The sequence below is a fragment of the Equus caballus genome, chromosome 14 (assembly GCF_041296265.1).
Source record: "Equus caballus isolate H_3958 breed thoroughbred chromosome 14, TB-T2T, whole genome shotgun sequence".
Classification (NCBI taxonomy): Eukaryota; Metazoa; Chordata; class Mammalia; order Perissodactyla; family Equidae; genus Equus; species Equus caballus.
Genome location: NC_091697.1, coordinates 72,921,793 through 72,947,390, shown reverse-complemented (window position 1 = coordinate 72,947,390; position 25,598 = coordinate 72,921,793). Strand labels below are relative to the sequence as shown.

The 25,598-nt window shown below is 41.7% G+C and overlaps 1 long non-coding RNA gene across 1 annotated transcript; it reads left to right on the top strand.

Annotated features, from left to right (window-relative positions):
* Positions 1–573: 573 nt before the first annotated feature.
* LOC111767844 (uncharacterized) lies at positions 574–25,494 on the top strand. Its single transcript, XR_011425146.1, has 3 exons — positions 574–691; positions 8,342–8,484; positions 25,204–25,494. It is a non-coding gene; the product is annotated as an uncharacterized lncRNA (long non-coding RNA).
* Positions 25,495–25,598: the final 104 nt, after the last annotated feature.

Here is a 25,598-nt window from a genome sequence, read left to right as displayed (position 1 = left end):
TTCACTGTAGACATTGAAGCACAATAGTTCTCAGCAAGTGAATTGGGCACAAAAATAGTCTCCTCCAGATGAGCAGGTGACGGTTGCCTGGATGGGAGTGATATGTAGGAGGCTTGTCACGAGAAGGAAAATACTATCTTACGGGCAGAAGTCAATCTGCAAGCAAAGAGAATGAAGAAGGAAGGCTTTTGTCATGTTAGATGGACTGAAGGGGAATGCTTCTGGGGTCCAGGGTGTTATCTCCTCAATTCCTTTTCAGCTCAGTGTCTCGTCCTACCCCTTGCAAAGAGCCTTAACTTTCCAACTCACCCAGGGCTCGCCTCAGCCTAGGATGATGGTGGGAAAGAGGACGGTGGAGTACGGTGGAGGGGAAGACCTTACTCTCAGGATCCCAGGCCTTTCTCCCCAACTCCTGCCTGGGGCTCTTGTTGAAGGTCTGACCCCCACTTGAACTGGATTGTTGCTCTCTGGGCCAAAGGAGCTGAAGGAGCAGGCTGGGACCAAAGAAAGCAGAAGGAACACCCATTCCTTTTCACAGCTGGCCTGGGCCCCTCCCATCTCCCCCGAGTCCTCGGAGATTTGTGATTGCTCTTTCTCCTCAGTAACAGCAGCCATCCCTTTATTCAAGACCTGAGAGGCCACATTATCTTTGGAGGAGGCTGGACAGCATGAGTCGAAGGCTCTAGAGAAGGTGAGTCTGGGGTCCGCCTGCAGGCAGTGAGAGCTGTTTCCTTGCCCTTGGCCGGTTCTGCAGGTTGGTGGGTGCAGGGAGGGGCTCACACTCCTGAGAAGAGGAGAGACTGGCTCCCAAGCAAGGCCCTAGATGCACTGATCCTTTTCTCCTCTACTCACTCTGGACTCCTCTTCTTCCTGTCTCTGTTCTGATTATTTTTGCTCTTGCTTGCTCCATGAAAGGACACAAATATCCTCCAAAGAGTGCCGATGAGTCCAGGCTGGTGCAGCCTCCCCAGAAATCCCAAAGCTGAGCATCACCCACGAGGGGCAGGGGGAGACCCAGCACGTGCTCAGTGATTTCCTTGGGATGGCATTGGACCTTGAGTCCCTCTGATCAGCATGGAACCCAAATGACACTGAGGCTCCTTGGGCCTGAATTTGGAGTTGCATGGAGCGTGGGGCACCTCACACAGAGCCTGTGGCCTGGCAGCCAAGTGCATGCTGAGCTGTGAGGGCAGCTAATAAGCTTGCCAGGGCTTACCTCACTGGAGGAAATGGATTGGTTGCTATGGAAAAGTTGAACTGTCTTTTTGCCTACAAATTATTATATGAGCTTATCAAGAAATGCCAAGCTGTTTCCAGGTGACAAAGTTTTCCTTTGTCTGCCCTGAAGCCTCCAGGAGGTAAAATTAAAAACCTCAGCATTCTCTACAGCTTACTTGACATAAAGCATCACACACGACCTACTTTCAAAGAGCCGCTGCAGCCCGGTGATCCTCTGCAGGCACAGGACTCGAGTATAAGCTCCGAACAAAAAGCGAAGGAGAGCCCCGGGCAAGTGCCACAGATGTTGTCCCACGTCTGAAATGGGTGGGCTGCTTTAGTACTAGGATGTTTAATTTTAATTTTCTCTAAAAAAAAAAGGTTGTGATTTTTAAAAGAGGATAATACGCAATGTGTGAGAAGTCAAATTTCCACTCAACTCTACGCTGCGCCCACCGTGGTTGGGGGGATGGGGGACAGAGAGGGGCAGTGTATGTATAGTCTGGAGACTAGTTGAAAGGATATTATATGGAAGAGAGAGAGGTGCATTTTGGGTTGTTTCAAAAGCCAAAACCAAGGAAGGGAAGTTACAAAGGGAAAATTTTATCTTATTATAAACAAATTTTTTTTGTCTTTTTTTTATTGTGGTAAAATGCACACAACATAAAACTTAGCATTTTAACCATTTTTCAGTACACAATTCAGTGGCATGAAGTACATTCACATTGTTGTGCAGCCATCACCACTATCCATCTCCAGAACTTTTTCATCTTCCCAAACAGAAACTCTGTACCCATTAAACACTAACTCACCAGTCTACCCCCCACCCCCAGCCCTGCAGCCCCAGAAATCCCCATTCTACTTTCTCTCTCTATGAATTTCACTGTTCTAGGCACCTCATATAAGTGGAATCATTTGGTATATAATTTTCTATGTCTGGCTTTCTTCACTTAGGAACATCAAGTATTATAACGTTTTCAAAGTTCATCCACGTTGCAACATGTGTGAAAATTTCCTTCCTTTTTAAGGCTGAATAATATTCCATTGCATGTATATACCACATTTTGTTTATTCATTCATCCATCAATGGACATGTGGGTTGTTTCCACCTTTGGGCAAGTGTGAATAATGCCACTATGAACGTGAGTGTACAAGTATCTGTTTGAAGCCCTGCTTTTAATTCTTTTCTTTTGGGTATTAAAAAATATTTTTTAATGAACTAAACTAGATGAAGAATCTGTCTGCTCTTAAAGCCTGTAAGTTCCCCTTTACTAGAACTAACGAAATTCCTGCAAATGCCCAGCCTTCAAAGACCCTCTAGGAGAGATTCCCATCTCTGAGTAGTAATTTGACTAATTAGTGATTCCCAAACCTGGCTCTACATCAGAATCACATGGGTAGCATCTAAAAATTACAGATAGCTGGAAAATCTGGTGGACACCACACTAACCAAGTGATTAAACTTAACGTCACCAATGATGGTGATGACAAACTGCCGTTAGATATCTCTTAATATCATGCACATCATCTATGGAGCCTTCCTGCCAAAAATGCTCAATTTCAATTAATCACAAGGAAACAAACATCCAAACTGAAGGACATTTTGCAAAGCAACTAAAATGTCAAGGTAATTAAAGACAAAGGAACAGAAAGAAAGAAAAAATAACCTATCCTAGGTTAGAGAAGACTGAAGGGATGTGAAAACTAAATTGAAGATTGAAGATTCTTGATTGGATCTGGGATTAAAAAGTAACAACTATGGGGCTGACCTGGTGGCATAGTGGTTAAGTTCACACATTCTGCTTTGCTGGTCCAGAGTTTGCTGGTTCAGATCCTGGGCACAGACCAACACATTGCTCATCAAGCCATGCTGAGGTGGCATCCACATAAAATAGAGGAGGATTGGCACAGATGTTAGCTCAGTGACAATCTTCCATAAGCAAAAAAGAGGAAGATTGGCAACAGATGTTAGCTCAGGGACAATCTTCCTCACCAAAAAAACAAAAAAAAACCTAACTATAAAGATTATTATTGGAACAATTGGGAAGGTTTGAATATGGACTCTTAGTTAGATAACAGTATTGTAACAATAGTAAATCTCCTGAGTATGACCATTATATGGGGGCTATGTAGGCGAATATCTCTGTTCTTATGATAAAAATGTGGAAATATATAAAGGTAAACAGAAATGTTTGCAACTAATTCGCAAAGGCTTCAAAGAATAAACGTGTGTGTATGTGAATAGGTATGTAAATATATAGAGAGAGAAAGAGCTAAAATAAATGTGGGAAAATGTTAATAACAGTGAATCTAGGTGAAATACATGTAGTTGTTTATTGAACTATTCATGAAACATTTCTATTGGGTTGAAAATTTTAAAATAAAAGTCAGGGAAAGAAAGTAAGTAACCTGGGGTCAGCCCAGTGGCACAGTCGTTAAGTTCGCACATTCTGCTTTGGCGGCCCAGGGTTTGCTGGTTCGGATCCTGGGTGCAGGCATGGCACCGCTTGTCAAGCCATGCTGTGACAGGCGTCCCACATATAAAGTAGAGGAAGATGGGCACAGATGTTAGGTTAGGGCCAGTCTTCCTCAGCAAAAAGAGGAGGATTGGCAGCAATGTTAGCTCAGGGCTAATCTTCCTCTAAAATAAAAAAAAGAAAGACAGTAACCTGAACCCCAGCTGAGACCTTCAGAACCTGCAGCTCCTGAGGCAGGGACCTGCATTTTTGTGAGCACCTCTTGAGATCCCAGCAGAGCACCAGTCTGCAAGCCAACATGTCTGAACCACCAAGCTAGAGGCTCCTTAGGCACCTTTCCACTGGAAACTCGGTGATTTTCTTGAGAGCAGCTTTTCTAAACAGTGGGGAAAAGATGGATCATTCGATGTTCAATAGGCTAACAATTAATTAGAACAAAAAGGAAACTGAATGCCCACCTTACTCCCAGATAAGTAGCAGATGAGTCAAATATTTAAACATAAAAAAAAAAATGAACCCATGAAAGCACCTGAAGAAAATATGAAATAATTTTTGTTTTTAAAGATTGGCACCTGAGCTAATAACTGCTGCCAATCTTCTTCTTTTTTTTGTTTCCTGCTTTTTCTCCCCAGATCACCCCAGTACATAGTTGTATATTTTAGTTGTGGGTCCTTCTAGCTGTAGCATGTTGGACGCCACCTCAACGTGGCCTGATGAGCGGTACCATGTCTGCACCCAGGATCTGAACCAGTGAAACCCTGGGCCACCGAAGTGGAGCGTGCGAACTTAACCACTCGGCCATGGAGCCGGCCCTAAAATAATTTTTTAATTCAGTCTTGGAATGAAGAAGGCCTTTCTAAGGAAGACACAAAACCTAGAAACATATTGATGTATTTGTCTACATAAAAGTAAAACAAAAAAATTCTCCATAGCCAAAAATACTTCAAAGAAAGACAAACTACAAATGGGAACTAATATTAACAAATGGCTAAGATACTAGCAAATAGTAACAGATGGCTAAGACTAATTTACTCAATATATAAATGAGTTTACAAATCAAAAAGAAACAGCCGTTACCAAAAACCCAATATAAAAATGGGCAAAGGATGTAAAAAGAGAGTTCATAGAAAAAAACATACAAATGCCTCTTAGACATACTAAAAGTTTGTCTATTGTTACCCATAAAACAAGAGGACATTAAAATTAAACTAAGATATTATTTTTCACTTTCTAGATTGAGAATGTTCCAAAAGTCTACCACCACACTACTTTGGAAAGGCCAAGGGTAAACAGGTAATTTCATGCACTGCTCGTGTGGCTGCAAATGGTGCAACCTCTTTAAAGGCCATTTCGGCAATATTGATCAAAATATTAAGTGCGCACACCTTTCCACCCCAAAATTTCACTTCTAGGAATCTAACCAACAGACATATTCATACACGTGTTCAAAGACGTCGATATAAAATATTAACTGTAGCATTTTTTGAAGTAAAAGTCTGAACAATCCTAAGAGACCATTAATAGAACATTCAACAAATATTGGAACATCTATATATTGAAACAGCTTTTAAAAATTAGATGGATACGTGCTGATATGGAATTTTCTGTATGATAATTAACGGGGAAAAAGCAAGACGGAGAACAGTTTTTATAGTATCCTGCATTTTATGTTAAAAAGACACTCTGTGTGTGTGTGTGTGTGTTTAGATTTTATGCTGGCATATCAGCAAAATGTTGTGGAAAATCTACAGGAAACTACTAAAAGTCCTTATCTATGACTTGGCTTCTGGGGTAGGATACTCTTCTCAATACTTCAAATGATCAAAAATTTTAAAAAGTGATAATATTCAGGGCTGGTGAGGGCATAAGAATAAAGATATTCTCATGGACTGTTGGTGATTGTGTAAACTGGTCCAGCCTTTTTAGAGATCAATTTGACAATGCCTATGAAATTTTTAAATGCTTGTTCCCTGTTACCCAACAATTCCAAGTTCTTGGAATCCATCTCACAGGAATATTTGAGCAAAATCACAAAATTATAGGTACTCAGTGATAATTTGGGGGCCAATTAAGAAATTACTCAATATGAATAACGGAGAGGCCATGAGATAAGGTCTGGTGATCCTTTTAGATGTGAGATTAAGACTAAGCGACTGCGGGAATTACAATCCCTAACAGATTGTAAATATTATAAATCTTGACTATGTAACAATAATAGTATGATGACCAAAAACCAGAAGAGAGAGGGAAGAGATGTGAGAGGATAGGTGATAATTCTAATTACCACATCTTTCATAGCAAAGTGAGTTAATTTAGTCTGTCAAATTTGAAGCATAAAATAAATTTGCCAATCTCTAAATGGTTTACATAATCTCTTCTCCTCCTCTGCTTTTGTCTGTAATCAATTTTCCTAACTTGTCAGGGATCATTTAGGAAATACTATCTCTCATGGTAAAGAAATATTTACCTTTGGGCCGGCCCGGTGGCGCAGCGGTTAAGTTCGCATGTTCCTCTTCGGCAGCCCAGGTGTTCGCCGTTCAGATCCCAGGAGCAAACATGACACTGCTTGGCATGCCATGCTGTGGCAGGCATCCCACGTATAACGTAGAGGAAGATGGGCTCAGATATTGGCTCAGGGCCAGTCTTCCTCAGCAAAAGGAGGAGGATTGGCAGCAGATGTTAGCCCAGGGCTAATCTTCCTCAAAAAAAAAAAAAAAGAAAGAAATATTTACCCAAAGTTCATCACTCCTTCAGGTTACTCAGGGCCAGGGCACATGCCTATGTATGTTGTGCACTGCACAGCTCTCAGAGGGTCCTTGACAGGGGCTGTAACGTGGATGGGCCCCCTATGGTTGGACAGTGCTCACCTGCACAACTGTACACGGCAGCCCAAATTTACTCCAGTTTTCTTTTCTTCTAATATTCAAGTGTAAAGTGAATACTTTTCCGTTAAATATAGCACATATAAAATGATCTCATTGATGCCCAGGTTTGACCACTGGCTAGCTATGTGATTTTGAGCAAATGTCTGGCCTCTCTGGGTCCCAGCTTCTTCATCCATAAAACAGAATCATTATAGCCCAGCTGGTAACTGTGAAGACTTAAGGAAGTAATCCAGGTAAATTTCCTAAGCTGTGAAATTAAGAAGATGAGTTGACATCCAAATACGTTCAACCCGCCTGTAAGGAGAGAAACAAAGTGAGGGACTGGTCTCCAGCACTCTCTGTGATCCTACAAGGGGTGGCTCATTTGATTCTAGTTCAGCAGAGACTTCTGCCCACCTCAGGGATTTGCTTTTGTTCCAATTTCCCACGGTTTAGAGTTGCAATATGAATATTTTGTTACGAACTTTTTAGATGTCCATCAAACATGACCAAAAGAACAGATCTTGTGTATGTTTTGCTTTTCTTAAAAAAACCCGTATTTTAAAGATTGTGCATAGAAGCTATTACAGTAGCCTCATTCAGTATGCTTATTAAGTAGATTCTAATTTTTAACATTTGTGAGTTGCTCTGAAGAGTTTTGGTGCTGGTGGCCTGCTGTGGTTGCTTTGCAAATTTGACAACCAACTGGGTATCTGGTGACTACTTCTCTACGTGCTGCACGGGGCTCTGTTGTAGCTTTGTCACTGTATTAAGCTCATTTGTCACCAAGAAAAAGTGGTGGAAGTATAAATAGCAGATTGTAGACGCAGCCGTAAGCAATATTGTAAAGCACTTCCTGTGCACATTTATTGTTTACGCCAGGGAACACAAATTTATTCTGTTTTGAGGAGAACGAGGGTGTATTAGGGAAGATACTGTGACAGGGTATCATCAAAACTCAACTCTTCCTGCCTAAAATTCAAACGAACCTCACAAAATTAAACACTTTGTGAGTTTTCAAATCCCTAATTGGCGGTGGGCCCTCACAGAAACCCACACAAGCGTTTATGCAGAATTTAACGCAGTTGGCAATCTCTGCTGGCTAAACCACTCAGATTCACTGGAGCTTTCCAGATGCTTCCCTCTAGTCTCTTATTTTGGCCTGTCATCAGCCTGCCTATCTGCTTCCCAGCCGTGGGCCAAGGGGGCCCAGCACATGCACATTCATGAGGGCTGTCTCAACATATTTTTCAGAAAAAAACCCAAACGAACCCCCACCTAATTCTATTAGGCTGAATTCTGCTTCCTTCTACAATTTCCTAGGGATTCACTTTCTATATCTACACTTGTGCACCTCTCTCGTCAGTTTGCTCAAGATTCCAGGTTACAGGAAGGGACTGAAGCTCCTCATATTCCAGCTCTACCCCACTCCCTTTCTGAGGACTTAACATTTAAAAAATAGATTTCAATTATTTATTTTTTAAAAAATAGCTACAACATTCACGTGTTTTAAAATTCAAAAGTTACAAAAGGGTGTACAGCAAAAACTCCCCCTTCTTCCTCTGACTCTGCAACCACCCAGGCCCCTTCCTCAGACGCATCCAGTTACCGCTTTCCTTCGCGTCCTTCCAGAGGCGCTGTACGCATACGGACCCTCCCTTGCTTTTTCAACTGACGCAAGCACACTCCACACAAAATTCTACTTCTTGTTTCTGCACTTGACAATGTGTGTACACTTTATGAAGGAACGGTTTATCTGGAAGGATTTCTCTCCTTTGACAGCTTCAGGGCATGCCCACGTGGACTAGGACGGAAAATAGTCCTTTTCCACCACAGAGAAAAGTGCAGCCTGCTCTTGCCAGTGTGGGGAGACAGATCTTCCAGCTGGATCACCCTTACTCCTCTTCAGGATCGAAGGTAACAAGGTAACTGCTTAATGCCAAGCCTAGCACTGGATACCTAGCAGGTCTCAATTGATATGTGCTAATTGATCAATAACTAAAAAAATGTTGAACTTACAGAATTAAGAATAAATATGTTGCAGAAGTGGTACAAGCTGTTTGGAATTTATTAAAAGGTGTTTGTGGTGAAACAAGTCTATTAGTATCTTTTTCTTGAGCCAGGAGTACTCCCCTGAACACACCCATGCACTAACCTTGGGGCAAACGCCCAGGGTCTGGCAGGACTAGGGGAAGCTGTTACCCAGAGTAGCAGGGAGCAGATGTAACACAAGGTGTGGGTGCACAGGGGAGGCGGTAAAGGGCAGGTCACCAAGCACCAGGACTGCAGGGCAATGGTGAGGCCAGAGACTGTAGGTGAGGCAAAAGCTAAGATGCCAAGAAGGCCAAGAACCAGGGAAGGAGCAGCACAGGGCACAATGAAGCGCTCAGGAGATAGCATGGGAACCAAGGAAGGGTGAAGAGGAGTTTGCTCCCATTGGCTCTCTAGCTGGCCAGCTCTCCTAAGAGTGCCTCTTGGGCCAAGTGACAGTGATGCAGTCCTTTAGTGCTGGTGTCCTGGCAAACCACACCTTTTTAAAGGTGTAGCTGCATATTTACTGTGTTGTTCAGAGCCCTCCTAGGACTCCCATTTGAAACTGGTCCATTTAACAGCCATCCAAGAAAATCAATGTTATTGCTTTAGAGTTAAACCGTACACACTGTAGGCTAAAAAGTTCAGTGAGATCTTCTCCCTGCTTTTAAAGAGAAATAAAGCAACTGGAATAAAAACAACAAAATTACTTTGATTCTAAGAACCTTAGAAGTTATCGGTCATGTGTGATTGTAGCCATGAACTAACTAGCTGAAGACTGATTGACATTTTCTTTGATGACTTAAAAAGAAGTCCTCGGACTGCTTTCGTTTTGGGCTATGAGAGTCTCACTGAAACCCCAGGCAGCCCATATGCAAGCCGAGGGTTTCTCTCACCAGGCCTGGAGAGAGCATAGGGTCTGGAATGCCCAGGCAAAGCATTTCCCAGCAACATTTCCCCTCCACAGGACTTCTGCCTACAGCTCCAATTTAGCATGTCTCGGGGATGCCAAAAATTTAAGGGCTACTGCCAGAGACAGAGATCTTCTTTTTCAACACAGACTATTAAGCTCATACCTAACCCACACTTTGAAAACAAATATCTTTGTATTAATAGTTTGTACATTCAGCTGTGTCACTCTCTGCAATGAACTGTTGTGACCTGAGGCCAAGAAAGAGTAAACCAACCTCTTGCGCAGTCTTGTTCCAGAGTGGAAAAGGTCAAAGCTTATTATAGACCAGCTGAGCTTTCAGGACTACACCAAAAGTCCTTATATTTAGAAACCATTCTCCATTCGCCTTGTGCACTGTCGCCCTCTCAGTCACTGCTGGCGAGCCGCTGGTGGATCCGACAGTGAGAAGCCTGTGGTTTGTGTGTTTCCCACATGCCCACAAACCACGGGCTCTTGGCTCTGCTTGCTGATCCCTACCCCCTACTTTGCTGTTCCTGAATCCCATGGAGGCCATCACCCCTCCCTCTGCTCTCTTATACCTGCTCTCAGGCATCACTGAAACAGACACAGCTATTTATTTTTATGTAATTCTCCTAGAATTTATTCATGTTATGCTACCTTGCTATTTTGAAGGTGAATCTGTATTTTAGTGTATTTTCAAAAATAGACTTCTTTCCTCTGTATTCTTTCACATATACCCACTACCTATTGCTTCAGATTTCCTAGAGCAGAAGAATTAAGAATTGGCAAATTAAGTTGACCATAAAGAGGAGTGAATGTGGAGATGTGACAGAGGGCAAAGACCAAATTCCTCATGACCACCACCACCATCACCACCACCATCATCATCACCATCCTAAAGAAGAGAAACTAACACGTTTGGTGCTGGGACCCATGCGAGGCTCTTTGTGGGCGTCACCTCCCAGAATCCTTACAGTAGTTCTTGGAGGGAACAGCTGTTATAATCTCCATTGTATAGATGAGGAAACTGAGGCTTGAGAGATTGACTTGTCAAAGAACACACGTCTAGAAGCATCAGAGTCAGAACAGTCTGACTCCAGAACCTGGGCTCTTAACCACTAGGCAATACTGTCTCCCACTGTGATCAAACTTTTACAAAGATCACTTTAAGGCCCTTAAAAGAGTAATCCCATATTCTGACAGGAAGTACAACCAAGGTTTCTTAATCCAGCTGTAAGCGTAGCAAATGATTGAAAGGTTGTATGTAAATCAAATTTTTAAATGTCAAATCCTACTCTAAAATCATTGAGGAAGTGTGTTTCATTCCTTCAGAAAGAGAAGAAAAATATGATTGCAACACAATTAGTTATAATAGATCTATTTGGTAAGCTTTTTGACTTTTATATATATGATTAGCTTAGAATTGGATTCAACTGCTGGGCCCTGGCCCTCCTTAACCCAAATTCACGCCCTCTGACAATATGAGTAACTTGTGATCCAAAGAGAAGAGGGAGAAAGACCACATTCCCCATCCGCCATGCCAGAAATTGTTGGCTGGAGGGTAGAGTGGCAGGAATTTGTGCTCTTTTATTCAGTAGGTGTAATAAATTGCAAAAATGACTACAATTCTTCTCCTCCCCATATCTATGCCTTCAGCAACGTGACTTTTCAACTCTTCCCATCAAGAGGTAGGCTAGCCCTTAAATCTGGGATGGACTTGTGACTTGCTTTGGACAATGGGATGTGGTGGAAGTGATGTTGTGCCCGTTCCAAGGTAGGCCTTGAAGAGGCCTTGAACATTTCTGCTCTCTCTCTAGGATCCCTACCCAGACACTGTGTGAAAAGGCCTGGGTTAGCCTGCAGGAACGTGAGGAGATTGTGTAAAGCAGCAACAAACCAGCCAAGCTGAGACCACCCTAGAGCTCCCAGTCAATCCAGCAGACTCGTGACCGAGCCTAGCCAAGACCAGAAGAACTGCCCAGCAAAGCTCAGCCCAAACTGCCGACCCACAAAATTGTTACCTACATAAGTAGTTACTGTTTTAACCCACAAATTTTGCGGGCAGTTTATTATGCGGCAAAAGCTATCTGATAGAATTGAATCGTTAATGGTTATTTCTAAGACTGATTCTAGAGAATGAATTTTTAGGCAATTTGATCCATTTCCAAAAACCTAACAATCAGTATCACTGTTTTCTTCTCCCATCTCCTTTTTTCTTTTTTCTAAGGCAGAGACCTGACTCAACGATAGTGGGTAAACGGGAATAAATACAGAAAAACTTCTATACAAGTGTAGTTAAAATTTCACTGTAAAAATGGCTCAAGAAAAGACTACATAGTCTGAGAAATGAACTTCCAGGCAAATATACAGAAAGAGATTTGTGGTCAAGTTGAAAGTTTGAGAACCGTGACTTTGAAAGTACCATGTAGCCTCTGTCCTACAGATACAAAAGTAGGGAATTGGAGCAGAGACCCTTAGAAAAACTTTAGGAACCCAGTAATCTCCCCTTGCCTGCTATGGATTATGGCAAGGAAAGAAAGAAAGAATATCTCTGTTTTTCCAATAACAGAGTAAACAGTCTTATGACTTGTAAAAAAAAAATTATTTCTGGGGCTGGCCCTGTGGCCTAGTGGTTAAGTTCATTGTGCTCCACTTCAGTGGCCCAGGTTCAGTTCCCAGGCACAGACCTACACCATTCATCAGTAGCCATGCTGTGGTGGTGACCCACACACAAAACAGAGGAAGACTGGCACACCTGTTAGCTCAGGGGGAATCTTCCTCAAGCAGAAAAAAAAAAAAAATTATTTCAGGACATTATGTTAATCATTCCTATATTTTGTGCAAAAAGTTTGCTGGCACTGCAGCCATTTCCTAGAAAAAGACTTCCTGGTCCTTGGCCCTGGGCCTGACATAAACCTGGTTCATTCGCTACTGCTGTGATCACCCAGATAAACTTGCACAGAGCAGCTGTTTGCACCTGCCATGCTGACATGGAGTGAGGTGTGCATTCCTCTGATATTGGTGCCTGTGGTGTTTGCTGAGTCATAGTTAGGCTTCAGAAACCAGACTCTTTGCACCTCAACCTCCAAAGCAAAATTTCTTGCAAATTCCACAGCAGTTCATATAGGATCATTAACCTTCTCAAAAAGCTTTGACTTCTTGATACTATTTATTTCTCCATTCTAGATGCTTGGGATGCAACTGCGTTAATTCGGCTACTTCCTGCTCCCCAGCAGCCAGAAGAAGCTGAGAAAGGCAGAGTGTTTATATGCTTCTGAGGTAGTATTCATCCGTTGACTCACCGTGTGGACACTCAGGACCTTCCATAGAGGCAGCTGGCCCTGGGCAGGTGTACATAATTAGTGTGTATGTGCTAGCAAGGTACTCAGAAGGTACTGTTAGCAGGTCCCATTAAATCTTCCTAAATTAGGGCCTTGACCTCTCAATAACTTCCTTATATTTGTGTGAGTCCATCTGCTTAGTCACAATGTCATTTTCATGACAGGGCTTTTGCTCAGAGAAAGATGAGGACATGAATGACAGTGGCTTACATTCACCAGCAGCTAGATTGCTAGGAAGAACTGAAACGTCATCTTTCTTAACAAAACTCCCTTTAGGTATTTTCCACCCTACCAGGTTTAAGCAAGTACATTCATTCACAAATATGAGGTGGTCAGGGTGGAGGTGAGGGGGTTGGCTTGGGACACAGGCATTGGTGTACTCCTGTGACACATTCACCCTACCTGCCTTTATGTAGACGTAAATCTAATTAAGATGAACATCAACTGTGGTCTTTAAGGAGAAAGTCTCAAAATGATAGACAATTCAAGGCATGTGGGTGTGTATATGTGTGGGTACCAGGGGGCAGGGGAACCCCATCAGCTTTACCTGTGGGCTAAGGTGACAAGAGAGAACACAGGCATGCGTCCTTCTGACTCATCTGAAAGAGTTCTTCGTGGGATCCCTCCAGCTAACAAATGGGCAAGCATCTAGAGATCTCGTAAAAACCATGCCTGTTAATTAAGGAACTGTTGACAATGTCAGACCCTTCATAATAATGTTATGCACCTCTGAGCTTTGTTTGTTACATATTTTAAAATAGAAACATAGAAGTTCCACAATTATAACTTTTAAAGAGATGTTCAATATTTTGAAGCCAATAAAGTATAGACAAGTGCTTATATGAATTATATGCATTCCTTGGTGTTTTTACAGTAAGAAAATCTTGTGCAATTTGAGCATTTAAGTACTTAAAGGTTTTTAAGTTTTAAGAAGTGTAAAAAAACAAAAAGATGAGCTGTATGTAAGAAACGCTAATGCAAAATTAAAGGTCAAATAGAATATGAAAATAAAACTGCACAAATGAAGAGAAAAAGTAAGAAGAATTCAGTAAGAATTAAGAATGTAAAAGTAAGAATTCAGTAAGAAGAATGGTTAAAAATCTGAAGGTCAAAAATAAGACTAATAAAAACAATCTCTGGGTGTGGCAATCAGCTGTAAGGAAAAAGAGAAACCCAAGAATGTCGTGTATAAACAGGAACACTGCACAGTAATGCAATAATACTTTATTAGTAAAAGAAAAAAATTCTAAAACAGTGGTTTTAATTCTGGGAAAAGTTAAATTGAATGCACAAAATTCTCCAGGTGTGTAGGTCCCTGTGCAGTGCGTGTACAGCAGCAGCTGCTGGCGTTACCACCTTTACTAGCTGAGTCTCTGGCCACGCAGGAAGCTCAGGACAGAGGGCCTCGTCACTACTTAATTGGCTGTGGCTGTGTTTCAACACTTTGTTCCCATGTTACAATCATAATAACAAAAATAATAGTAACAATTTAAATATAGTATTCATACCTAAGCTTTATTGAGAGCTTACTATCTACTAGGCTCTGTTCCAACCTCTTTACATGTAATATGGCATTGATCTTTACTAGAACTATTAGTATCCTCATTTGACAGGCAAGGGATCTGAGACAGAGTTACTAGTCCTGAGCTCAGATTAGCCTTTACTGCTTTGCAAATGTCAGAGAGTAAAATGGGGTCATATGAAGTGTAAAACTATACCAAAGGCCCAGGATGCTCAATGCCAGAGCTTTCTAGCTCCCTCATGAACCACGCCTGACTATGAGGCATTGTAGTCTTCCACGTCCATGTCCAGTCTTTCCAACGGCAGCCTGTGAGCTGCCTCACACTGACCTGGACCCCTGGACACAGAGCTAGAGTCATATGGGTTTATGGCCAATAGTGGGCATTATCTTTAATTCAAGCTAGCTAAGGAATTAAATTATCCTGTTTATTGAATAATCTCACTAACTAGACAAGGCAGTACACTGGTTAAGAACAAAAGAGGGAGTGCTTTAGAGTCACACACGCCTAGGTTCAAATCCTAAATCTGCCACTTATTGGATGAGATTATGGGCAAGTAATTTAACCTCTTTAAGCTTTTGTTTCCTCCTACACTGCAAAAAGACAAAAGGAATTAGGTTCTACCTGCAGCATGAACAATTTAAGTGAAAAATCAATAGACTCAGGTTTCCTAGAGTCAGCATTTCTACCACCTAGAAGGGTTTGCCAGAGAGGTTATAGAATTCTTTCTCCCATGAACCTTCAAAACGATGACAGAACCTCATTAGTCAGAAGGGTTTCAATGAGACCTTTCCTCCTTTGGAGTGCAAGCCTGATGGTCTGCAAGGACTTACGGTGGCCCCTTTGGTCTCTTACTATCAATATTAATGACAATCTTTTGCTTCTAACCTATTTGCTTAACGAAAGATAATTTTTACTTAATGTAATCATTGTCTTGTTTGCTTCTACCCACATTCCAAATTTTATTAAAATACATTAGAAAACGAAGATATTTCAAGATAGCAGAAAACCCCCAATCAAACTGATGATGTATCTGATAATCTTTATCAGTGTGTCAAAGTGTATCAAAACCAGTCAATTACTTCCAAGCATCAGTGAAACACACATGCAGGGAAACAGATGCTAAATAAGGAATGGTGACATTGAACAAAGAATTCGTCAATCACCTTTTTGTGCCTGAGTTCTAAATTTGATTAATTTAGGACTAGTCTATTTTTTGTGGTAGCCAGAAAATGGAGAGAAACACAGGTAAACAATTACCTGTGCAATAATGAGCTTTAGGCACTTGTGATGAGAGAGTCTGCCTGAGTAAGTGAAGGAGTTGGGCAGAGGACAATTCTACCTGGGCGCATTGCTAGAGAAAATCAGCTCAATGTTTCCGCTCCAGGGCAGACCAGACCCAGGAAGGATTTTGAGAATTGCTCAACAGTACAGAAGTAGATACAGATGCATTATATCCACGGCACAGGCCCACCACACAACCTCCTGATGGTACTCACACTGCCTAAAACTGCCTGTTCTGGTGGAACATTTCATACAGGCAAGTGAGCAACTCCGAAAATTCACTCCATTATTCCATAAACATTGATTGTGTCTTACGTGTGTCAAGTCTTGGGTTGTGTTGGGGATACAATGATGAACAAGACCTAATCCTTGTTCCCAGGACACTTGCAGTTTAGTAATAAAAAACACATTTTCGGGAAGGAATTACTATACTGAGAATCATGACAGGGGAAGTAGAGAGGTGTACAATAGGAATCCTAACTTAGTCTAGAGGTTAGGGAGTTTTTAAAGAGAAACAAAGCCAGACACCAGTAAAAGATGGTAAAGGCAGATTTTCTTCAGTAACTGTCACAGTAGGGAAAGAGAATTCTGTATAGAACTGAGCTCAATTCCAAAGACAGCAAAGACAGCTGGGGATTCATAGCCAACAGGCAGAAAGAGGGGGTCAGTGGATGGAAAATTACTAAGAGGAGACATCAAGGGCTGAGGATTCTTGCTAAATTAGCCTAACAGGATTTTTGCTAGAGGCAGGCCAAGGACTTAGATGTCAAGGGTGGGGGATGAGGAACTTGATCAGATATCAAGGGAGGTGAGATTTTCGCTAAACTTAGGATTCTTGCTACAACCTGCCTCAGCAGGCCAAGGACAGGGCCCAAAGATGGCCTAGTCAAAAAGAGGGCTCAGAGGAGGATGTCTAAAGTTTGATCAGGAAGAGAGTCTTTGTCAGAGTTCTTCTTGCAGAAAGGAAGATTTAAGCTACAGATTGAAAGCTGACTAAAGCTGGATGAGGGCGGATTCGAAGCAGAGAGAAGAGCATGTGTGAAGGCCTCGGAGGGGAGGGGAGCACTGTATTTGGGAAGGTGAAAAAAGCTGGTTATGATTGGTAACTGAAGTTTGAAGCACAAAGGGTAGGAAGGGAGACTAGAGACACAACCAAAGGAGAGATTTGGAGGCTTTGAAAATCTTGTGAGATGTTCAGATGTTGTCCTAAGGCCAGCGGGGAAGGTTTAAATGGGGGAGTAATATGATCTGATTTCTGTGGCCTGCAGAATGGAATATAGATTGGAGGGGACAAGACTGGAGGCAGGGGGTCAAGTTGAGCAAGTGCTAGAGAAATTTGGGTTTGAATTAATAAATTTGAATGAGGGTGAGGGTATGGAGCTAGAGAGAAATGGAAGGATTGAGATGTTTAGGAAACAGGAATAGTAGGACTTGTGGTATGATTTAGCGGCAGAAGAGAGAAAGGTACGGGTCAAGAACAACTGCCAGGTTTCTGACATTGGCAACTGGATGGATACTGAAGTTAGGAATACTGATGGAAGAACAGCGTTGGGGGAAGATGATACATTAGTTTGAGACATAATGAGTTTGAGTTGTAAGATGATTGAGTTTTGAGCTCAGGTGTTGAATTCCTGTTATCCTCAGTCCTAAACTGCCTTGCATTGTCTCTGGAGAGCTGACGCAGCAACCTCCTATTGTTCCTCACTGATTATCAGGTTCTTGTTCTGAGGACTCACCTAAACCAGGGAAGGTGGGGTGTCAGGAGACAGAGATGTTGCAGAAGGGGTAGCTGGGACAGAAAGAATAATGGGAGGGACAGCCATTAGAAGGAGAATGTAGGAGGCATCAAAAAGGATAATTAGTTCCTCTTTTCCCTCTTACCTTTCTGGAACTCTCCTAGTCTAGCTTCTAAGAACAAGTCTAGGGGGTGTCACTCACTTCCCATGAATTCATACACCATGGGTAAAACTAACAGTATACAGAAAACCTTTCCATAAATAATTCAATTTATAAAATGATTTGGAGGCAATTTATTGGTAAGATTAAGATGCCTTCCCATATACACACCTTAACCTGGATAGATCTCAGGAGCATAAGGTCCAATGAAAAAAGCAAGTTGCACAAGGAAACATAAATATGGAAAATCCTGTTATGGATATATACACACATGTAAAAACATGGCTAGTTGTTACCTGAAGGGAAGGACAGAGAAGAAGGGGATAATGGAAAGTACAAAGGAGACTTCAACTATATCTGTGATGATTTTTTAAAATTTCAAATAAAGACCTGAAGCATATTTGGTAAAATGTTAACACTTGTTAAATCTAGGAGCTTGGCATATGTGTTTATTTAAAATATTTCAATAAAATGGCTGTATGAAATATTTGTTACACAAGAATTCCAAATAATATAGGTAGATCCTCTCTGCTCCAAGACATGCTTAACCCCATCCTTCCCAAGGCTGGGCTAGACTTAGTGGCCCGGATCCAAAGACTGGACAGAGTAGGGAAAGGGATAAATAGTAACTGCACAGTGGAGAATCTGGCAGATACCACCTTCACCAAGTGATGAAGGTTCTCATCACCAGTGATATCGCATGGTAGCATGTACCCCTGATACAATGTGGCAAGAAGGACACTCCACCTCTATGGTATCCTTTCCAGAAACCCATGATCCCAGTTAATCATGTGAAAAACAACAGACAAACCCATTCTGCAGGATACCTGGCCAGTACTCCTCAAGACCGTCAAAGTCATACGAAACAAGGAAAGACTGAGAAACCATTACAGACCAGAGAAGACTGGGGAGACGTGACAACTAAATGCAATGTAGATCCTGGATTGGAGGAACAGAAAGAGGACATTAATGCAGAAGATGATGAAATCCAAATCAAGTCTGGAGTTTAGTTAACAGTAACGTACCAATACGGGGTCTCTTAGTTGCGACAAATGTACCTTGGTTATGTAAGATTTTAGCAAGAGAGGAAACTGGATGATGGGGTATATGAAAACTCTCTGTACTATTTATGCAGGTTTTCTGTAAATCCAATGTTATTCCATCAAAAAAGTTTATTTTTTAAAAAATGACTGTATGCCATCTAGAACCTCCAATTCAAAATGAAACCAGTGAGAAATCATCTGTGCCTCTGGGGATCGCAGTGCATTATGAAAGCACGGTGGTGCCTTGTTATTCACTCAGCCCAAATGGAGGAGGAAGTGTACCATGGAGGTCAATTTTTCAAAAAATTGAAACTAACCCTTCAATCACAAAAAATGCTATTTTCAGCTATTTTTTGATGGCAAGCTTTCAAAAGTGGAAGATAAAATTCTCTGCCCTCTGAACAGAGGACACTAAGTGTAATTGAATCCCTTCTGGATGAATCAGGGTCACCAGTGTGAACATCTGTGATTACATCACACCAAGCATGGTTCTGCCTTTTGCTTTCTTTACTGTAGCATGGAGCTGGAAATGCACAGGCCGTCTCCCCACAGCTAAGAAATGACTAAGGAAAGCCTAAAAAAGACCGATGTGAATTAAGAATATAGCAGGTGTTTGTGTAACCTCAGGTGAGCCAGCACTGTGTAACAGAGCGTCTTCCTCCTTCTTAAAGATTTTATTTTTCCTTTTTCTCCCCAAAGCCCCCCGTTACATAGTTGGATATTTTTAGTTGTGGGTCCTTCCAGTTGTGGCATGTAGGACACCACCTCATCATGGCCTGACGAGCTGTGCCATGTCCACACCCAGGATCCGAACCAGCAAAACCCTGGGCCACCAAAGCAGAGTGTGCAAACTTAACCACTCAGCCACGGGGCCGGCTCCTTCTCCTTCTTAAAGAAGCAATTTAGCTAAAGAGAGCAGTTGGCAGCTGATTTTCCTATTTTTCTGTGCCATTTCATGGTTAGTAATGCAACCGCTGTAGTTTGCTGAATGCAAAGCGTATTCTCTGGACAATGACTGAAGATGCTAATAATCCCTATTTATCTCATTCCAGGCCTGGGAAGCAGGTGGAGGTGAGGGGTTAACTCATTGATATTTTCATGAGAAAGTTTAAATTACGACCTTTTCCAGTTCTCCTTAGAGAATATTTTCTTTGTGATGTATATGGGGGAATTATTTGGTTCCTAGTACGTGAAGAAGTGTCTAGTAAAACCAAAGAAAGCAGCATGACGTGAACCTTGGTGATAGGCAGCCAGAGAAGTAAAGGGAATTTAGGAGGAGGGGGGTTAAAATTCTGACTTCCCACCAAGTCTTTTCCACTGCCCTCTTCAAGGGCCACACGTCTGCTGGGGCTCCCTCCTTGGAAGGACCATGTCTCCCTGGAGCCCAACAAGTGCCCACCCTCACAGCCCAGTCAAGAGATGGGCTCCTCTTCTGGAAAATGGACTTGACCCTGCTTTCTGTCCCAGCTTGTCATTCAGTCAACCTCTGAACCTTTATTAATCTTCATGAAGACAGGATGGAGAGTGCCTTCCTAGAGCATCTGTCCCTTGAATTACGTCTGCATCTAAACTGGAAGCCCCGTGAGTACTACAGCCTCTATTTTCTGCACCTTTTTTTATTGTCCAAATCACCTTGTTCAACGTCAGTCTGGATAAATATTTCTGGACTAGCTGAGTGCTTATGCAATTAATCTCTCCAAGTAACCAGATGAGGCAGCAGGTGATGTGTCCAATTATTGGTAAGGACAGGAGATATTTAAAGAGCAATGGGGGTGTTCAAGAACCTTCCTATACAATGCCCCACCTTGTCACTTGTTTGTTGGAGACAAGACTCAAGCTTCCATCAACATCACGGATATAAAGCTAGGCTGAGGGCAGAGGTTTTGACCTGCAATTGTCAGCTAACTAAACTTAAGCAAAAGACTGACTAAGGAAAAGATATTTTAAAATCCATACTATGTCTCCATTCCTCTAGGAAAGTCTGGAAAGATCTATACTTCATTTAGGGTAGGGTTTCTCAACTTCAATACTATTCACATTTTGGGCCTGATACTCCCTTGTTGTGGAGGGTTGTCCTGTGCACTGTAGGAAGTTTAAAATACAGGATTCCCAGTTAAACTTGAATTCTAGATAAACAACAAAATAATTTTTTTAGTATAGGTATGTCCCATGCAATATTAATAGCATCTCTTGCCTCTATCCATTAGATGCCAGTAGCATTACCTTCCCCCCAAGTTGTGACAACCAAAAATATCACCAGACATTGCCAAATGTCCCCTGGGGGGCAAAATTGCCCCTGCTTAAGAACCACTGATTCAGGGTAACACATCAGAAGGCTACAAATCTGAACCTCTTTATCTTTGCTTTCAGAAGAAATAGCTATATCTGGTAAAGTATCAGCAAAAAAATCAGCCACTGAGAAACTCTTCTGTACATCTTACTTAAACCATTTTGAAAACATTATTTATTCTGCTTTTTAATGTCCCTTGGGATCAATTCCCTTTAGGTTTTCATGCCAGGAAAATTCTTGGCTCTCTTTCAGAATTAGCAGGCTCATTTCGACCAGATAATGTAAATTATGAAAACTGTCATATTTCCCTTTTTCTATAACTGCTAGAAAGCTTAAAGATAAACTTAAGGCTCAGTAGCAGAAACCATCTAAGCTCATGTGGTAGTATTTTATTTTTTAAACAAACATCTACATAGTGGCTTTCACATGCCACATATATTTTAAATGCTTTAGCAATATTAAGTTCTTGAATTCAATCTATCGCTGTAACAACCCTGTGGCTAAGTACGGTTATTATCCTTATCCTCCCTTCTCAGGAGAAGAAACTGAGGTCTTTTTCTTTTTAATTTCTGCAAATTATTTCCTCTTTCATCATCATCCTTATTATGAAGTAAGCCCCTTCAGATTCTGCTGAGAAGTTGATGGCACCTAAGTTATTGTATCACACACCTACACCGCTTCAGGTCCTTTCAGCTTCACCTGTCTCTTGCTCCAACTGCCACCGTAACAACCAGCTCCAACTGCTTCTTCCAAGTGCACCCTCCCAGAGTCCAGCCTCATGCCCATGACACACACCTCCCACTCCCATCCTGGGCTTCCCTGTTAACACCAAGATGTGGGACACAAGGGACCTTGCTTCAGAGCCCAGAACTGCATAACACATAACTGCAGAGGCATTAACACTTCATGGTCAAAATGTTGCCAAATGGGAGATGGAAACTGGTAGATAAGTTCATTCTCTTTGTTTCACTCCATACAGACTGTGCTGAGATGCAGCTTTACAGAGGATGGTTCTATACAATAGAGCAATCAGCAGCACTCAGCGGCTACCAGCTCAGTTATGCCCGCTCCAATTTCTCTCCCTCCTTCCCTGCTTCACTCCCGTATCTCTCACTTCTGCTCCTTGGGATTGCGCTGCCTAACAGAGCAGCAATACCATTGCTGGGCAGCTCTGCGTTCTAAGGAATCCAGAAGAAGACAATTATGATTAATTATAAATAAGATCACACTGGGAAAGGGATTGCTCAAGATCACATGGACCCGTTAGTGGCATGTGAATATAGTGCAAACATTTATTTAGTGCCTACAATGGAAGAGTTCCATATAAATTATTTCATTTTGTGCTTCAAATTGGATAATTACTATTATTGTCCCCATATTATATATAAGAAATTGAGGCTCAGAAAAATCAAAGTGAAATGTTTGAGATCACAACACTAGCAAATGGAAGAATGGGTTTACACCAGGCCTCCAAACTCCACATATCTAGTTCTTTCCCCAGCTGCCTCCCAGTGGGTGGTCAGAAAGTGGGCCCTGACTGTCTTGGGAGCTGGCTGGAAAGCCAACATGGACTTTGGAGGAAGATATTCAAGTTGTAGCCCTGCCACTTAATAGCTTTGTGACCTCAAGTTACTTAATTTCTCTGAACCTTGATTTTTTAATTCCAAAAATGGGGATTATAACATCTACTCATAGTGTAGCTGTGAAGAGAAAATGAGATAATATATGTAAATCTCCCACCACAGCGTACGTACATAGTAAGTGCTTAACCAATGTGAGCCAGCATCAGTTATCTGGAATCAAAGATGCCTTCCAAAAACAGTATTAGCTTGTCTTTCAAAGGTGCTTATTAAGTTCTAGGCAGGGCACTAAGTATTTTCTACAGAAGAAGGAATTTCTTCTAACCGTCCTAAACCTCACTGAGGGAGAAGAGATGAAGTGGACTGTCAACTACCTCCATTAATCTCTTGTCGCCTCTAACAAACGTTCATGAGTTTTAGTCATTTACGTACTGCCTTGTTGAACTTTGCTATATCTGTGTAGCGGTCTCAAAAGTTAAATTTATAGTTTAGTTTTGTCCTAAGCAAGAATACCATGAAGTATTGGGTTTGATGTGCTAGTTTTATTTTTTCTTATACACACTAAAGTATACATATTCATCATTAAAATTAAAAAGTGTTATTATTTAAAATACTCCAGAAAAAAAATAAGATGGAACAAGATTGGCAAAATGATGATCATTGTTGAAGCTAGATGATGAGCACACGGGCCCACACCATTCTCTCTCTAATTTTATGTATCTTTGAGATTCTCATAATAAAAGTTTAAAAAATAAAATAAAATATGCTTATCTAGGGGCCAGCCCCATGGCTGAGTGGTTAAGTTTGCGTGTTCTGCTTCGGTGGCTCAGGGCTTCACCAGTTCGAATCCTGGGCGCGGACATGGCACCGCTCATCAGGCCATGCTGAGGTGGCATCCCACATGCCACAACTAGAAGGACCCACAACTGAAAATACACAACTATGTACCAGGGGGCTTTGTGGAGAAAAAGGAAAAATAAAATCTTTTAAAATATATATATATACTTATCTAACCCAGAGGTGGAAGAGGGGTATGTTCTTTCTCAGAGACCTAAAATTCCCCAGAGAAGCAGTTGTCACTCTTTGGCAAACACTGGCCCATAATACCCATTAGAAGGTTACCGTCATAAGGACAGACACTCAGGCTCCAGTCTTGCTTATGGGCTGTGCTTAGAACAACTAGTCACAGGATAAATGCCCAATTACAGTTTGCTGAATTAATGAATGAATGATTATCAAGCCTCTTATCCTCCTTGTGGCTTTTAGCTCTGTCTCCTTGGATGCCCTCAACTAAGAACTCTCCCTAGGTAGTGAGCAATAAATTAACCTGGGAATTTTCACCTCAAAATGATTAGTACCACAAAAATTGGCCTAATCTGAGGAGCCCTGCTGTTTTTCTTTCACTGCTATGCCATTTGTCTTCCATGACTGTGAAGAAATATCTAGAAAGTTTCAATAAACTTCCACAATCACATTTGGTTGGCACTGGGCGTTTTTTGCTAAGTGAGGTCAAATATATTACATGATACTACTTGGAAACCAGTTTTTATGCATTTGGTCAAAGAATCTCTTACCAGATGCTATTAAGAACAAATTTTGCAACCATTTGTCTCAAATGGCTTATGTGACATCAGTCTGGAAAAGGAGGAAGAGGAGAGGAAGCCTCAGGAGCCAGAAATGACTCTGTGCTGGGGGATTCTCACACGCACCAGCAGGCCAGCGTCAATTGTGCCCGCTCTGAGCCACCCTGGAGCACAGCATCCCCCGCTCACACCTGCAGCCCGGCGAACCCTACCCACTCGCCACAGATCCTCTCTCTGGGATATTCTGGGATCAGAGTCAGGGACCAAATTAGATACCTCAATTACAGGTTGAGTATACTAGAAGTCTAAATCTATCCAGGAGGGTAGAAAGACCTTGGCAGGATGGCTTTTTGTGTATATAATTAGTTACCCTAAAAGACAGTGATAGTGTGCTGCTCTACTGTGGGAAGCAATTAGTATTATGCAAAATACTGTTTCAAATTATAACATCTTTTTTTTCTTTTGCTGGAGGATATGGTCCAAATTTCCATTAAATATCCGTATACCTTTTGATTCTTCTTATGTATTCAGTGTAACTCTTTTGAATACAGCAACAATAAGAGAGATTATATGACTAAAGACCTAAAATAGCAGAAACAATAAAAAAAAAAAAGCCTGAGAAATTAGTGGAGTAGTTCTCCTCTGCTGCCATAAAATACAAATACAGAAACTAGGTTTCTACTTTCAAAATCTTTATTCTGGAAACAACTTTCGCTCTTGTTTATAGAATGAGAACAACCCACCACATCATTTTCATGGATCTTTTTTAGAAGCGAAGCGTCTCAGGAACAGGTAGAGAATGAAGCGGATGCAGGGTTGGGGGCTCAGAGGCCTGTACGTAGCATTAGCACCATAGGAGGCACGCTCTGATGCTGTGTGAAGCCAGTGCAGTTGGACCACTCAGGACAAAGCTGAGGATCTGTTTCACTGCTTGCAGAGCAAACTGAACTTAAAGCATTTTTCCAAGGAAGTGATCAGCAGGTACCTGTCAGTTTAAAAATTCTACATGGGAACAAAGTGCAAACAGTCCACAAACAAATGAAAATATGCTCAATCTTGTTTATATTGAAGAAATTAAAACGAAGATTAAAATAGTATTTTCTCACCTCTCTGCTGGTCTGTTGAAATAGCCTCCTAACTGCTCCCCATTTCTATTCTTGCAGATGGAGCAATCTTTTAAGAACAAAAATCGCTGGAGTCTCCTGGTGGCTGAGTGGTTAAGTTCCCGCGCTCTGCTTCAGCGGCCCAGGGTTTTCCCGGTTCAGATCCTGGGTGCAGACATGGCACCGCTCATCAAGCCACACTGAAGCGGCATCCCACATGCCACAACTAGAAGGACCCACAACTAAAATGTGCAATTATGTACTGGGGGGATTTGGGGAGAAAAAGTAGAAGAACAAAATAAAGAAGATTGGCAATAACTGTTAGCTCAGTGCCAATCTTTTAAAAAGAAACCCAAAAATTGTTCTGTCTTTCCTCTGTTTGAAACCTGGTTTCCCAGTTCACTTAATAGGTCTATTTAAACATAAATTATATCATACTTTAACGTAAACTGAAC